Source organism: Helianthus annuus, chromosome 17, assembly GCF_002127325.2.
Source record: "Helianthus annuus cultivar XRQ/B chromosome 17, HanXRQr2.0-SUNRISE, whole genome shotgun sequence".
Classification (NCBI taxonomy): Eukaryota; Viridiplantae; Streptophyta; class Magnoliopsida; order Asterales; family Asteraceae; genus Helianthus; species Helianthus annuus.
In genome coordinates, this window is record NC_035449.2 from 156,056,062 (window position 1) to 156,070,451 (window position 14,390).

The following is a 14,390-nucleotide window of genomic DNA, read 5'->3' on the forward strand; positions in this document are numbered from 1 at the left end:
GGCTTAAAGCAAGCTCCAAAACAATGGCACCAAAAGTTTGATCATGTCATGATTGACAATGGTTTCAAAATAAATGAGTGTGATAAGTGTGTTTATTTTAAAGACACACCAAGAGGTTATGTAATCTTATGTCTTTATGTAGATGATATGCTTATCATTGGGAGTGATGATAACATGATCAACTCAGCAAAAGACATGTTGAAATCAAGGTTTGACATGAAAGACATGGGTCTTGCGGATGTGATTCTTGGAGTAAAAATCACTAGAACCCAAAATGGTCTTGTGTTAAGTCAATCTCACTACGTGGACAAGATCCTTGGGAAATTCAATTCGGATGATACGAGTATAGCTCGCACTCCAATTGATAATACCCAACGCCTAAGGAAGAATAGAGGCGAAAGTGTTGCTCAGTTAGAGTACCCAAGGATCATTGGTAGTCTCATGTATCTAATGACATGTCTAGACCCGACTTAGCATATGCTGTGAGCAGACTAAGTAGATACACCAGTAATCCGTGTGCGGAACATTGGAAAGCTATCACGAGGGTGCTTAGATACATAAGATACACAAGAGACAATGGATTACATTATACTCGTGATCCAGCAGTGATCGAAGGATACACTGACGCGAACTGGATATCGGATATAAAAGATCATTGATCGACAAGTGGATATGTGTTTACAATTGCTGGAGCGGCTATAGCTTGGAAGTCTTCCAAGCAAACGGTTATAGCTAGATCCACGATGGAATCCGAATTCGTCGCTTTAGATAAAAGCGGGGAAGAGGCGGAGTGGCTACGTCAATTTGTGGAAGATATTCCAAGATGGCCAAAGCCGTTGACGGCGATCTGCATACATTGTGACAATCAATCTGCGCTTGTTAGAGCACTAAGCGCGATGTACAATGGCAGATCAAGGTACATTCGACGTAGACACAACATGGTACGACAACTTATCTCAACGGGTGTTATCTCAGTAGACTATGTTAGGTCAAAGGAGAACAGTGAGGACCCGTTAACAAAAGGCTTAACCAAAGATAAGGTGTATAAGTCGTCAAGAGGAATGGGACTAAAGCCCATAGAAGAAGGGAATATGAGGGAAACCTAACCTAGTTGACTGGAGATCCCAAGATCTAGGTTCAGTAGGCAAACATAATCATAAACCCAAAGGGAGTCACTGTGGGGGGTTCCCCAAAATCGATAAAGGGAGTTGTATACTTCCTAGTTCATTCCAATCAGTGACATGAAGGAAAGGTTAAACATGTTGAGGTTAAGGGTTTTGAGGAAATAAAATATTAACCATGATGCTTTTAATGATTCAGAGGAATCACCTATGTTAGAGAGAAGTGGGGTCGCTTCGAATGGATTTGTGGGGAGGCGCAAATCCTAGAGCTCTCGAAGAACCAGGAAAGTGTTCCATGACCAATAACAGACACAACCATGAGGACTTGACTCGACTAGGGAGAGCATTGTGTGAATGTATATTGTTGCCTACATAAATGGGGGATTGTTCAAAGACACCGCGTCTACAAGACCCTAGGAGGCTAAGTATGCTTCACAAAAGAAGGTTCAAAGGTTACACCTACCTATCTTGCAATACTCAACTGTTGAACGTGTATCGTTGAAACTTGATAGATCGATTTCTATTCATGTGGGGGATTGTTGGAAATTTGTGAAAATAGCATTTTTCACAGATATAGGAAAATGATTTTTTCCAATTTTGGACTAGAAATAAATATAATAAAATGAGCGGGTTTTATATATTTATTTGTGGGTTTGTGTTCTATGTTGGAAGAGCTTCACAACGAACTAAACCACGTCCAAAACAGAGCTAAGATGAATGAGATATCGATGCTCAAAGTTTGGTATTTGAAACTTAAATGCTGAAAAAAAAATTGGGAAAGTGGCACCTTGTCCCACATAGGAGGAGAGATGAAACTTAAAGGGGTATTTAAGTGGGAACTCTCCATCCTTATTGTTTCATGGAAGCACTCACTAAGTGTACTCGGGAAGGGTGCGGAGCACCCTAACTCGCACACGCGCGCGCGCGTGGCGTGGCCGATGAGGCGCAATGTGGCGATTTGATGGCGCAGTTTACACTTCGAACGCTCGCATCGCCGAGAGCCGCCTTTGTAATTTTGATCACGTGCGCGTGGTGGAGCACAAGGATTGCAAGGACCTGGTGGTTGGTGATGTGACATGCAGGCGCATGACCCTGATGGGTCCGCGCGCAGTGGCGCATGACGTGGCAGTCATGCGCGTACGCACGCGAGTACACATGGCATGGTGGCGCGCACTCGCGCATGAAGCATGGGCACTGAAGTGACGTGCGCGGCGCACGAAAGTGAGCCAAAACGGCGCGACTGTGTGGCGTGCTCGTAGAGGCTCGCAGGTGACGTGGCGCACGCGCGCAGGTGCGCATGGGACTGAGCCAGTATGGCGCACGCGCGCATGGCAGTGAGCCAAAATGGCGCCTGCGCGCAGGGGCGTGCAGCCTTGCACGCGCAAGGGCGCGCGCAGAAGCTTCCAGCAGTTAATGCTAGTGCAGTTACGTTTCAACATTTGAAACTGACGAAGTTAATATGTTTGACTGTGAATTAAATAACGAATTAAAGTGCATTGAAGACGTTCAATGCAATTTAATTCACCCATTTAATTCGTTTTTTCAGTTTCTTCAAGACCTGCAGTATAAATAGGTGGTTCATGCTGCAGATTGAATACACTGAAACATACAGCTCTACATCTTCTCTCCCAACAGAATTCTTCTTCCATCTTCAAGCAGCAAGGTACACCTTCGGGTTGGAGTCAAGACCGGCAGTGCAACTGCTTTGGGCTGTTGTATCCTGGAAAAACAAACGTGATCTCCTGGGAGACACGAAATTTGTTTTAAGGGACCCATGTCTAACACGATCCTCAGCCAAGAACTTTTAAATTTCTGTAATTCTGTTCTTGTATTTTCTTTTTGATTTCAGTTGTAACTGTATTGTTTTCAGCTTTCCTTTTTTTGTTGTAATTCAAGTTAATAATATATGTTTTTATTTAATTTTGCACGAACGGATTCCAACAATCTTAAAACAAATTTTTAAAACACCGTTCGTGTAGAATCACAAACTTCTCTGCTGTGATCTTTATTTTTTTTTTTACTTCACAGCAGGTTGTGTGTTAAAAAAAGATATTTTTTTACTCTGTTTTTGATTCAAAGTAGCGACTATGTCAAAACAGAACTCTGCTTCTACTCCTTTCTTTAACTGAGTTCTAAAAACCTACTGTTGTAGTCTTCAAAGTTGGACTTAGAAGCTGCGTAGTGATTTCAAAAACTCTTACTTCTGTTTAGTTTGGGACAATAATAAATTAGCACATTTCTTATTTCTAAACAAATTTTTAACTTGTTTCATTGGAATTTTTCAGAATGTCGACTGAAAACGTGAATACCAGCAACACCAATGTTGTCGTTGGTACCCCTGCCAACACTGTGGGAGCGTCCACAGTGGCGAACCATGCTGAACGACCCGAGATGTTCTCGGGTCTCCACTTCAAGAGGTGGCAACAGAAGGTGTTCTTCTACTTGACCACCATGAACCTTGCGAGGTTCTTGACTTAAACCACTCCCCAACCTGCGGAAGGGGAGACCGACGCTCAGGCTCTGAGCGCGGTAGAGGCTAGGAAGCACTTGGATTTCATATATCGAGGCTATGTATTCAACGGTCTCTTAGATGTACTGTATAATGTGTACTATAATATCATGACTTCCAAAGAATTATGGGAGTCCTTGGATAAATAGTACAAAACGGAGGATGCGGGAATAAAGAAATTTGTTGTCGCCCGTTTCTTGGACTACGAAATGGTTGATAACAAGACTGTTATGAACCAAGTCGAAGAGTTGCAAATTATACTACATGACATCCATGCTGAGGGAATGGTACTTAGCGAAACATATCAAGTGGCAGCCATGATCGAAAAATTACCTCCTTCTTGGTTGGATTTTAAGAATTATCTTAAACACAAACGAAAGGAAATGACGATTGAGGAACTTGTCCTCCGTCTTCGTATAGAAGAGGACAACAGGGTGGCCCAAAAATGCACCATTTTGCAAGCTTCGGCTAAGGCAAACATGGTGGAAGTGGGAGAGTCCTCAAAAGAAAATAAGGGCAAACGGGATAAAAAAGGACAACAAAGAGAAAGCAAATGTTAACAACCTTGGACCAAAAAAAGGGGTTGTGAAAAAGAAGCCTGCGCCTTTCCAAGGTACTTGTTACAATTGTAACGAGACGGGGCACCGTGCTAACCAATGCAAGAAACCTAAGCATGAGCATGCCCATATGGTTGATGAGGATAGTATGCCTCTGATTGCAATGATAGCCGAGGAAGCGGCTTTGATTGAAGAAGTGAATGCGATGGGTGAAAACCCAAAAGGATGGTTCGTTGACACGGGTACAACCCGCCATCTTTGTGGAGACAAGGCTCTTTTCTCTACATTCAAGGAAGCGTCAGGTGAGGAAAAGATTTATATGGGAAATAAAGCTACCGCAAGCATCTAAGGGGAAGGCACTCTCATCCTGAAGATGACTTCTGGCAAGGAGTTGACCTTGACCAAATTGCTTTATGTTCCAGAGATACGGAAGAATCCCGTATTGGGATGGATGCTCAACAAGTTTGGATTTTGTCTAATGTTTGAATCGGACAATTTTGTCTTGTCTAGGGCTATGCCCTAAATGGAATGTTTAAAATGAATGTAATAGCTGTGAACCAAAACAAAAATATGAATGAAAATTCTATTTCTACTTGCATGATTGAGTCTTCTAATGTTTGGCATGGTAGACTAGGACATGTAAATTTTAATTCATTACGACGTTTAATTAAATTAAATTTGATACCAACATTCCATATCGAGTCCGATCACAAATGCGAGACATGTGTTGAATCCAAAATAACGAGATCATCATTTAAATCGGTTGAACGAATAACCGAACCCCTTGATTTAATTCACACCAATGTGTGTGATTTAAAAGTTGTTCCCATGCGTGGAGGAAATAAGTACTTCATCACGTTTATTGATGATTGTACTAAATATTGCTATGTGTATTTACAAAAGAGTAAAGACGAAGCAATAGAAAAGTTTATCTTGTACAAAAATGTAGTTGAGAATCAACTTACAAAGAAGATAAAAGCTGTGAGAAGCGACTGAGGAGGTGAATATGTTGCACCTTTTGCGGATTTATGCGCAAAACGTGACATTATACACGAGTGTACACCTCCTTATTCTCCACAATCAAATGGCGTGGTGGAACGAAAGAACTACACATTGAAAGAAATGATGAACGCCATGTTGATCAGTTCGGGAGTGAACCGAGAAATGTGGGGGGACGCCATTCTCTCATCAAATTATCTTTTGAACAAGATACCTTTGAAAAATAGGGACGAAACTCCATATGAGTTACGAAGAAAAAGGAAGCCTTCATACAAATACTTGAAAGTGTGGGGGTGCCTAGAAAAGGTGATTGTACCACCTCCTAAGGCTCTTAGGATAGGACCCAAAACTGTTGATTGCATTTTCATAGGATATGCACATCAAAATAGTGCACATCGTTTTCTTGTACATGAGTCCAAGAATCCCGATGTACACAAACACACTATCATAGAGGTAAATTCTAACATCGTCTCATATTTTGAGAATGTGTTTCCTATGTTAGGACAGACACATGCGACTTCATCAACAGTGGCTGATGAGGCAGGTCCAAGTTCATCTACATGGTTAGATGAACCAGGTCCCAGTTCATCTACAAGGGTAGATGAAACACATGAACGATCTGAGGTCGAGGAGGGTGAGCTTAGAAGAAGTAAACGACAAAGGGTTGAAAAATCCTTTGGTCCAGACTTCATGAGCTATATGGTTGAGGGTGAGCCTAATACCTACCGCGAGGCGGTTACCTCCGCAAAAGGACCTCAATGGCAAGAAGCAATTAAGAAAGAAATTTATTCTATATTGCAAAATCATACTTGGGAGTTAGTAGATCTTCCACCTGGTTGTAAACTACTTGGATATCGTTGGATATTCAAAAGGAAGATGAAAGCTGACGGAAGTATTGGTAAATACAAGGCAAGGTTAGTGACCAAAGGATTTAGACAAAAGGAGTAAACGATAAAGGGTTAAAAAATCCTTTGGTCCAGACTTCATGAGCTAGATGGTTGAGGGTGAGCCCAATACCTATCGCGAGGCGGTTACCTCCGCAGAAGGACCTCAATGGCAAGAAGCAATTAAGAATGAAATTGATTCTATATTGCAAAATCATACTTGGGAGTTAGTAGATCTTCCGCCTGGTTGTAAACTACTTGGATATCGTTGGATATTCAAAAGGAAGATGAAAGCTGACGGAAGTATTGGTAAATACAAGGCAAGGTTAGTGATCAAAGGATTTAGAAAAAAGGAGTAAACGACAAAGGGTTGAAAAATCCTTTGGTCCAGACTTCATGAGCTATATGGTTGAGGGTGAGCCCAATACCTACCGCGAGGCGGTTACCTCCGCAGAAGGACCTCAATGGCAAGAAGCAATTAAGAATGAAATTGATTCTATATTGCAAAATCATACTTGGGAGTTAGTAGATCTTCCACCTAGTTGTAAACCACTACGTGGACAAGATCCTTGGGAAATTCAATTCGGATGATACGAGTATAGCTCGCACTCCAATTGATAATACCCAACGCCTAAGGAAGAATAGAGGCGAGAGTGTTGCTCAGTTAGAGTACTCAAGGATAATTGGTAGTCTCATGTATCTAATGATATGTACTAGACCCGACTTAGCATATGCTGTGAGAAGACTAAGTAGATACACCAGTAATCCGTGCGCGGAACATTGGAAAGCTATCACGAGGATGCTTAGATACATAAGATACACAAGAGACTATGGATTACATTATACCCGTGATCGAGTAGTGATCGAAGGATACACTGACGCGAACTGGATATCGAATATAAAAGATCATAGATTGACAAGTGGATATGTGTTTACACTTGCGGGAGCGGCTATATCTTGGAAGTCTTCCAAGCAAACGATTATAATTAGATCCACAATGGAATCCGAATTCGTCGCTTTAGATAAAAGCGGCGAACAGGCGGAGTGGCTACGCCAATTTATGGAAGATATTCCAAGATGGCCAAAGCCGTTGACGACGATCTGCATACATTGTGACAAACAATCTGCGCTTGTTAGAGCACAAAACGTGATGTACAATGGCAGATCAAGGCACATTCGACGTAGACACAACACGGTACGACAACTTATCTCAACGGGTGTTATCTCAGTTGACTATGTTAGGTCAAAGGAGAACATTGCGTACCCGTTAACAAAAGGCTTAGCCAAAGATAAGGTGTTTAAGTCATCAAGAGGAATGGGACTAAAGCCCATAGAAGAAGGGAATATGAGGGAAACCTAACCTAGTTGATTGGAGATCCCAAGATCTAGGTTCAATAGGTAAACTTAATCATAAACCCAAAGGGAGTCACTGTGGGGGATGCCCCAAAATCATTAAAGGGAGTTGTATACTTCCTAGTCCATTCCAATCAGTGACATGAAGGAAAGGTTAAGCATGTTGAGGTTAAGGATTTTGAGGAAATCAAAAATTAACCATGATGCTTTTAATGATTCAGAGGAATCACCTATGTTAGAGAGAACTGGGGTCGCTTCGAATGGATTTGTGGGGAGGCGCAAATCCTAGAGCTCTCGTAGAACCAGGAAAGTGTTCCATGACCATTAACGGACACAACCATGAGGACTTGACTCGACTAGGGAGAGCATTGTGTCAATGTATATTGTCCCCTACATAAATGGGGGATTGTTCAAAGACACCGCGTCTACAAGACCCTAGGAGGCTAAGTATGCTTCACAAAAGAAGGTTCAAAGGTTACACCTACCTATCTTGCAATACTCAACTGTTGAACATGTATCGTTGAAACTTGAAAGATCGATTTCTATTCATGTGGGGGATTGTTGAAAAGTTGTAAAAAAAGCATTTTTCACAAATACAGGAAAATGATTTTTTCCTACTTTGGACTAGAAATAAATATAATAAAATGAGCAGGTTTTATATATTTATTTGTGGGTTTATGTTCTATGTTGGAAGAGCTTCGCAACGAACTAAACCACGTCCAAAACGGAGCTAAGATGAATGAGATATCGATGCTCAAAGTTTGGTGTTTGAAACTTGAATGCTGAAAAAAAAATGGCAAGTGGCACCTTGTCCCACATATGAGAAGAGATGAAACTTAAAGGGGTATTTAAGTGGAAACTCTCCATCCTTATTGTTTCATGGAGGAATTCACTAAGTGTACTCGCGAAGGGTGCGGAGCACCCTAACTCGCACTCAGACTCGCACACGCGTGCGCGCGTGGCGTGGGCGATGAGGCACAATGTGGCGCTTTGATGGCGCACTTTGCACTTCACACTCTCGCATCGCCACGAGCCGCCTTTGTATTTTTGACCACATGCGCGTTGTGGAGCACAAGGGTTGCAAGGACCAGGTGATTGGTGATTTGGCATGCAGGCACATGACCCTAGTGAGTCCGCGCGAAGTGGCGCATAACGTGGCGGTTATGCGCGTATGCACGCGAGTACACATGGCATGGTGGCGCGCACTCGCGCATGAAGCATCAGCACTGAAGTGACGTGCGCGGCGCACCAAAGTGAGCCAAAACAGCGCGACTGTGTGACGTGCTCGTGCAGGCTCACAGGTGACGTGGCGCACGCGCGCAGGTGCGCATGGGACTGAGCCAGTATGGCGCACGCGCGCATGGCAGTGAGCCAAAATGGCACAGGGGCGTGCAGACTTGCACGCGCAAGAGCGCGCGAAGAAGCTTCCAGCAGTTAATGCCAGTGCGGTTACTTTTCAGCATTCGAAACTGACGAAGTTAATGCGTTTGACTGTGAATTAAATAACGAATTAAAGTGCATTGAAGACGTTCAATGCAATTTAATTCACCCATTTAATTCATTTTTTTAGTTTCTTCAAGACCTGCAGTATAAATAGGAGGTTCATGCTGTAGATTGAATACACCGAAACATACAGCTCTACATCTTCTCTCCCAACATAATTCTTCTTCCATCTTCAAGCAGCAAGGTACACCTTCGGGTTGGAGTCAAGACCGGCAAAGCAACTGCTTTGGGCTGTTGTATCCTGGAAACAAACGTGATCTCCTGGGAGACACGAAATTTTTTTTAAGGGACCCGTGTCTAACACGATCCTCAGCCAAGAACTTTTAAATTTCTGTAATTCTGTTCTGGTATTTTCATTTTGATTTCAGTTGTAACTGTATTGTTTTCAGCTTTCCTTTTTCAGTTGTAATTCAAGTTAATAATATATGTTTTTATTTAATTTTGCACGAACAGATTCCTACAACATTACGGCTATACCGCAACTTCCAGAATATATTAAACCATTGTATAAATTTATATTGAATGATCGAGTATGCTGAATGGAACAAATAGATACCTCAACAGGTAACAACAAATCTCATTGAGGCTTCAAAAAAAAGCTGTATGCTTTACTATAAATTAGTTTTTACTTATAAACAGTGTATCAAAATTATATTTATATAATTATATTTCGTTCATTTCTATTGTGATCTAGTTTCAAGAAATGGCTATTGCCTACCTTCAAGAGGCTGAACGGAGGCATAGTGCAGAGGTGCCATCATTTGAAGAGTATATGAAGATTGGGTTAATTACTTCTGGATTTGATATTCTTTATAAGTCAGCGTTGAGTGGCATGGGCAAGACTGTCACACAAGATTGCTTGGTACGAAAGTCAACCAAAGATCTTGACATCTGGACAGTTCATTAGTAGACTCCAAGATGATGTCGTGACTTTTACGGTACTAAATTCACACTACTTATATTGCAACTTTAGTATGACAATGACTTTGCTATAACATACATATAGTGGTATCTAATATAACATGTTACTTTCATAAATATATGAAGTTTGAGCGTGCAAGAGCTCCATCAGTCACATGTGTAGATGCATATATGAAGACTTTTGGGGTGTCGGAAGATGTAGCCATCAAGGCGATAAAAAACTTTGTTGAAAATAGATGGAAGGATATAAATGAGGGATGCCTAAAGCCAAGGGAGGTCCCAATGGGAATACTTGCTCCACTTGTTAATCTTGCATGGATAGTAGATGTGTTTTACAAGTATAAGGACGCGTTCACTTTTCCAGAAAACACGATCAAAGAATATATTACACTATTGTTTTGTGTATCGATCCCCATGTAACTACTAGTACGCGTGTTCGTGGTTAATGATTTGTATCTTAATATATGTAAACTGATGTATCCACTATGGGTATAGGACATGTAGTGTATCCTCCTTTGCTTTTTGTAAACATAAATAATGATGTAGTGTATCCTCCTTTCCTTTTTGTAAAGATAACTAATGATGATTGATGTGCCATCTTTTATACATGTTTTTTACATGTTTATTCCCATATTTGACATCTTTTATACATGTGAACTTGAAGCGGCATTTTGCAATAAATAAGTTGATAATAGAATAAAATCACCAAATATTGCCAGGGACGACCATGCATAACGATGCACACCCATCCTCTATAGAGATAGCCTCATAATCAAAACTCCAGCCGAAGCACGCCCATCCCGACAGGATCTATTAACGCACACCTGTGCCCACCACTCGTGACAAAAGTACAAGAATGTAGATGGACAACAAGCTGTGACACAATCGTCCATAAGACGGCAACCTATCAATTTTGGGCACTATTGATAGATCCCCCCCCTAATTCTATCTAAGCATCAACCCCACACTTCCACCAACACACCACCAACACAAGGGACATCAACAACATCCAAGAAAGAAACCGTGTGCTTCTAGTCCACTCCTACTCCATCCTATCATCAATCAAAGGTTGCCCACTTAGATAAAGAAGAACATTGTTAGCATCTGAGTGGTGCTTGTGTGTATTTTTTGTTTCGTAAATTATCGAACAATAAGCTAGTTTAGCAACGGAAGTATATAGATCAATTTACACAAAACCATACAATGATAAGAATGAAGTCTATCACAAATTCTATTCAGTTGGAATTACGAAGTGCAATTAGAATGACCCCTCACCAAAAGCTCTTAGTCTCTTTCTCTCACTAAGAATTGTATACTTAGTGAATTGTGTGGAGTGATAGATTAATAGAGCACTTTATTTATACAAGAATAAGAAAAACTGGTGATGTCACCTTCATAATGATTCAATAGTGAACACGTGATTCAACGTACCACATGAATCGATTAGATGCGAATTCGCTAATCGATACACCAAACACAATCATGAGTATGTGAAGGCGTATGGTTTCAGATCTTGCGTCAGCATGACCGCGAGTGACCATTACCCTTATCAAAAACCCCAACCAGCAAGAACTTATCTGTGTCCGTGCGGGCACGCGCAAACACAGCCATCGAATCCAATCGGTCAAGTGATGAAGAGACTTACCTTGTGTATGAAAATGGGTGTACACATAGCGATGCGGCCTGGCACCGCATCCTATGAACATTTTCGTCACGACAAGGGATCTGGATAACAGCAACAGTCACCGCAAGTGGCGATGCGGCATGGCACCGCATCCCACAGTCTTCGCCAGAGTGAGAACGCGGAAACAACAGCAGTTACCGCAGGCAGTGATGCGGTGCGGCACCGCATCCTGCCCACGAGGCAAGTGGTACTGACACCACAGTGCAAGTGGCACCAATGACAGTCACCTGTCAGCCCATACGTAAGCAACAGATTGACACCGCAGTAGCACGTGGCTTCACCTCCACAACCGACAAGCCTGACACACCTGCATAAAGGCGGCGCGTCGTCAGTCTGACCACTCAACTACCCTCCTTCACTCCTCGGCTATAAATACCCAACCCAAACCAGGTTTGAGGTATCGCTTCTCAACTCTCTCACAACTACTACTATCACACACTTTGCTTCACAAGAAAATTACTGATTTTCACGCCGGAGAGTGGTAACAAGGAGCACCCCCCACCCCTTCCTCCTTGTTATGAGTCACGGTGTGTTTTCCTTATGCAGGAGATAGCCCAGCTGATGGTCCAGCCACCGATCCTCGGAAAGAAGGGATTAACCCTACTTGACGAGACCAGTGAATTAACCTCTCTTGGTTAACCACTGTTTCATCATTGGCACCCACCGCTACTTTTAGCACTTTTTTCCACATCCTTTTTTCTTTCTTGAAGATCATGTCTGATCGTCAAAACAATCCTACCAGCGATAACCTCAACCCCGTAAACCTGGCAACTACGGGGAACGTTACCCCAGCACAACCAGTAGGCCACAAAGGCACATCCGCACAGGGGGGCTCTCCCCCAGTATTCATGCCAGATTTTTCACAGTATGGTCTTATGATAACCCCAGGAATGGACCTCCATACCTGGTTCCACCAACAACAGACTGCCCTTGCGGCAGCCTACTACAAAGCTTGCGAAGAGGCGCAAATACATGGAGGACCCACCCCTGCACCATACACACCTGCGCCTCGTATCTTGCAATACGAGAGTAGGGCACCCATAAACCCGGCTTCTTGGGATAGGGTGGAAGAACGCGGATCCTCCTACTGTAGTGTCCGCACGATCGATGAGAACGATTCTGTATATGGATCCCGCCGTAGGGGTCCAATACAAAGCCGCCTAGGTCTGCATGGCGAAACTCGGCGGCAATCAACACTTCACCACGGCTCTGGCATTCATACCCGTCTGGGGCCACAACCTCACAACGAGGGGCACGATCGCACTGACCCAGACGACCACACGTATTGTGGGGAGTCCCACTCGGCCAATAGCCGACCGGGAGGATACAATTATATTCCTCCCACTCAACCCCGCACTACCTACGTCCGTGTCCGAAAACTCCAAATTCGTTCCGGAGATCGCCCACGCCGAAGTCACAACGACTAAACTCCCACTCACGATTGGGAAATACAGTGGTTCATCCGACCCGGACGACCACATGAACATTTTCACTAGCGCTGGGTGCAATGGTAAATGGGACGAGGCCACATGGTGCCATTTTTCCCCCCAGACCCTCACTGGATTAGCGAGGGCCTGGTTTGATTCTTTGCCAGTTGGAGCGCTGGCTTCATTTGAACAACTGCAAATAAAATTTCTTGCACACTTCAGCCAACAACGACGTCATAAACGTGATTTAATGGATGTCATGAATATCTGGCGTGGAGAAAACGAAAGCTTGGAATCTTTCGTTATCCGCTACAATAAAGAATGCCTTGAGATCGGTGGGATCACAGATCAAATGGCCCATAACCATTTCATCTTGGCCGTCAAAGACAATGAAATGGTGAGGACCATCTCAGGCAAGGAGGGCTTGCCAGAAAAGTGGGACGGCGTCATGGCCGCGATCAAGACGTACGCCCAAACTCAGCGGCCTCTCAAACCGCACACTGCCAAGGCACAGCCCCACGCGGAAGGTCAATCTTCCCACCAAGACGCCAAGCGCAACAACAAGCGCAACCGGGACAAATGGAATCATGGCAACGATTCCAATACTTATGTCCCGCGCGCTTACCAGCCCGACGCAAGGGCAACGATCAATGCCCAACGCGAACAACGGGCATCAAAGAAGGAATCTCGGGACCGCAATTGGACTGAGATCAACAAGTCGCCAAATGAAGTCCTCCGGACGGACGCGCAGTTCTTGCGACCGGCCCAACCAATGAAGTCCAAAAAGAACCAAGATCTCACTCTTTACTGTGAGTATCATAAGGACTCAGGACACTCGACCAACAATTGCATCAGTCTCCGATTAGAGATTGAACGAGCCCTGAAAGAGGGGAAGCTGCAACATCTGTTGACAACAGCGCAGAAGCAAACCAAGCGCATCACCCCCAATGACGAGGGCACTTCCTCGGGCAAAAAGACCATGTATGTGGCCTCAACCCACATGATTAATGGAGGTCGTGGAAGGCCGCGCAAGGTGGCAAGAAGAGGGGAAAACTACTGGAAAGATGAATAGGTCGTTTTCCCCAAATTTCGTGGCGGACCGCGCGATAGACGCGCCGTCATAATCACCGGCTACCTAGCTCACTACTACACGAAGCGATTGTTCATCGACCCGGGCAGTACTTCTGACATCATCTATGAGCAGTGCTCCAACCAATTCGATCAGGAGGATAAAGATCGATTGCAGCGGGTAGATTACCCTTTGGCTGGATTCGCTGAAGAAATGGTGTTCCCCCTGGGCCAAATTACTTTCCCCGTGCGCCTTACCAACGGTAAGCACACGCGGATCAAGGTGTAGGATTGTGCGATTGACCCAAATGAGTCGTTCAGAGGAGTTTTACTTCGTTTCAGGTGCGGAAAACAAGAAACAAAG

At 43.6% G+C, this 14,390-nt stretch overlaps 1 pseudogene; it reads left to right on the plus strand.

Moving 5' to 3' along the window:
- The first annotated feature begins 4,317 nt into the window (after positions 1–4,317).
- On the plus strand, positions 4,318–10,284 carry LOC118488910 (annotated as a pseudogene).
- Positions 10,285–14,390: the final 4,106 nt, after the last annotated feature.